Source organism: Sinocyclocheilus anshuiensis, unplaced genomic scaffold (assembly GCF_001515605.1).
Source record: "Sinocyclocheilus anshuiensis isolate Anshui unplaced genomic scaffold, SAMN03320099.WGS_v1.1 scaffold944, whole genome shotgun sequence".
NCBI lineage: Eukaryota > Metazoa > Chordata > Actinopteri > Cypriniformes > Cyprinidae > Sinocyclocheilus > Sinocyclocheilus anshuiensis.
Window position 1 is genome coordinate 497,976 of NW_015549559.1, and position 3,475 is coordinate 501,450.

Genomic DNA, 3,475 nt, shown 5'->3' on the forward strand with positions numbered 1-3,475 from the left:
CAGGCTTTGGCTTGTACAGACACATGTATAGCCGTGCAGAGCAAGACTTAACATTGCTGTATTTTAAAGTAGAGAAGATATGGCGGCATTAGGCATGCACTGGCTCTAGATTCTTTCTGTCACTTTTTTATACCCTTTTGTTTATACACAGAACTTTTTAAATGAAGTTCCTGATGCAGTGTGCACAATCCCTAGAGTAATATTTTCTCAGAGAGCCGTGTCGGACAAAACTTTTTCAGAGTTGGATGAATTTCTTCCCATCTTAATTATTTTGTTAATCACTCACTCACTCTCTCTCTCACACACACACACACACACACACACACACACACACACACACACACAAAACAACTTTTCCAGATGAGAGTCCTGGTCAATTTTAAAGATAACAATACATCATTAAAGGAATATATCGGGTTCAGTACAAGTAATAGACTTGTGTTAATGTTAAAGGGGTCATATGATGCTTTTTTAAAGATCATTATTTTGTGTATTTGGTGTAACAGAATATGAGGTGTCACCCGTGCTGCAGAAGCCAAAGTGTTCATGTTGGTGCTCAGATCAGTAACAGCATGTCATTACGGGGTTGCACAGCGGGCAGAACAGGTGAACCAGACATAATTCTGACACTCAGGCCCCAGAGATCCCGTCCCACAGACAGCTGCCCAGACGCCCGGCAAGTCCCTGACCTGCCAGTCCGGTTCCATCGGCGGTTCTACTGGTGACGGCTGTGACACGCGAGAAAACTGTCCGTGCCGAAATCCGTCACTTCCTTGCTACTTTCATCCCCCGCGCACTTCAAAACGTGACATGTGTCATCTGTAAGAAGCTTAGAGATGCTGAATCCCACCCCCCTCCATCTGACGCTTTGATGGTGATTCTGCCCAAGGCGTTTGTCATACATATCTTAGTCTGTAACAATGAGAAACAGAGGCTGGTTGAAGGATGGGGATAGAAAAAGTGTGTAAGAATGCATATATTGTAAAATCCCTACTATCACCATGGGGCAGGAAATCAAAGTATGCAGTGAAAGAGTGGAAGTGTATATCACAGGCTTGTCATCGTTCCTCTTGTTCGCCAGTGATTTCAGTGGCTGCCTCTGGTCTTACGGCAGAACGTGGCTGTCAAAGACTCCGTAGTGAATGTCGGGGCATCTTTGTCCCAATTTTACTGCAGCAAATCTTTCAATCCCATTGATACTTGATGTACTACACAGTGGGCAACCACTGTGTCAGGGAACGTCTGCTTATGGATGGATAAAATGCTTTACATTACATTGGCTGATGTCTTTCCATATGTAATTCTGTAAATATGCCAATTCATGTCTGGCCTTTGGAGTTTGAATTAACAGTAAGAAGTTACAAATTATGACTATAACCTAAATATGGAACACAGGCCTGTGGCAGAAGAGCAAACATGACTATGTTCTTGGCAGGAGATGCCTATGTTTGTGGTTCAGCTAATGTGTCCCTCTTTGGTTTGGATGCCTGTATTTCTCCCATTTTCAATCTCTCTGTGTGTGTTTTGTGCTTTGACTGTTAACCTTTGGCTAAACCAGTCCCTGAGCTAACATCTGTGTGATTGAGATGACTGAACTCCAGAGAGCCGAGGACAAAGCTGCTCCTGTCTCTCCATATTAAGACTGCCTTTATGAATGTATCAATTAAAGGCCCTTTTAAGCTTGTAGCCACAAATATGCGTGTATCCAATTAGCGCTGGTAGCCCACATGACCTCATCTGCAAACAATTAGTTTTTTCCTTCACAGTTTTCTATATTAAGTCACTCCACAAAATGTCTCTCTGAATTTGAAATCACACTGGAACACATTGGTCTTGTACTATATACTCAGAAAATCTATTCTTATGCAAGTTAAGTATTTTTTGTCTAAATAATGTTAATTTGTTCATTAATAAGACTCAAGACACTATAGATCTGAGTCAGATTGGATTTTTTCAGGAATAGCAGAACCTTTAATGGAACAATTATTAAAATAACTGTATAAACTGTTAAGAACTGTGTATAACTGTTAAAGAACTGTATAAAATAACTGTTTTTCTTAGTCTGAGGAATTTTTTAATAATCTGAAAATTGCTGCAGTTTGTTTTACAACATATGTGCCTCTGACACATGTAATGTAATCCTAAATGTTAGAATGAGTAAACATTTTAAACTGTGGACAATCTAATTTTCTCGAAGTTTTTCTATCATTTTCTCTCCTGCACTCTACCTCCTTTCATTTTCTTTTCCTCTGCACCACTCAATTTTTCATTAATAATCATTGTCATGATTAGAGGTATCCCATATTGAAAAAGGCATCAGAGAAAGAAAGAGAGGATGCATTACACAAAATAAGATAAACACTGAGAAATAGAAAAGAGAGATTTCATTCACATCATTATTTACAGTGATTTTATGGATGCCTGTGACCCACATAAAGTACATATCAGAGATAACACTATTTGGTATTACAGAGCACACATTTCTAAAATGAGTTCTAAAAGCAGCATGACCAACATTAAGATGCTTTTTCTGCTGGCAAATCTTTAGGAGATCCGAGTTTCATTCTTAGCGCTGTCACATTTTCAATTCACATTTGAACAAGTGGTGTAATAAACAAAAACAGCTCTTTAATTCAAAGATTTTCTGGTAAGTGTCAAACAGTTTCACTCACACAGATGACAGGGAATTCCAAATTAAAATGGAAACAAGGGTTTGTATTATGGAGTGTTATCCAATACAAGAATTCAATCACACTTGAGTGACAGCTCTCCCACTGAGTTCACTCTTTCCACGTTGAGCTGCTCAGTCCAAACGTCACTTTCCCAAACAGCTAATCAAGTTCATGGGGAGTCCAGGAGAAGGCTCAGAAGTGCTCACTTCAAACCCACAGGCCAGCACATTGATGAAAGAAAAGACATCTGCAGCACACACACTGCGTTGTGGGTTGCAGGAAGATGACAGATCTATCAGTAAAACATGTCCGTCTATAAATAAAGAGAGAGAGATGGAGAGAAAGCATACGGATAAAAAGAATGATATAGGAAGTGCAAAAAAATCTGAATGAGAGGAATTTTTTTGTGTGTGTGTGTTCTAAAAAATATTTTGTATTAAATTTCCTTTGATCAGAAACACCTCATGTACCTGCACAATGTTCAAGACAGAACTGCTTGTGGTTCCAGCAAACCCATCGTTTCATCACAATTTCACCATCCAGTTAGGCACATCAACCATAACTCCTTCAAAAACAGCCAGAAACCTTGGAGTTATGATTGATGATCAGCTGACTTTCTCAGACCACATTGCTAAAACTGCCTGGTCCTGCAGATTTGCAGATAAACCACCACTGGCTCTGCACCCCTTTACCTAAATTCTGTAGCGAATCAGCTCATGGGGAAATATTAATAATTAATCATAACTAGTTATAATTAATTATAAATATTTAGATCCGCTGTAGATATTTACTTGACCTCTCAG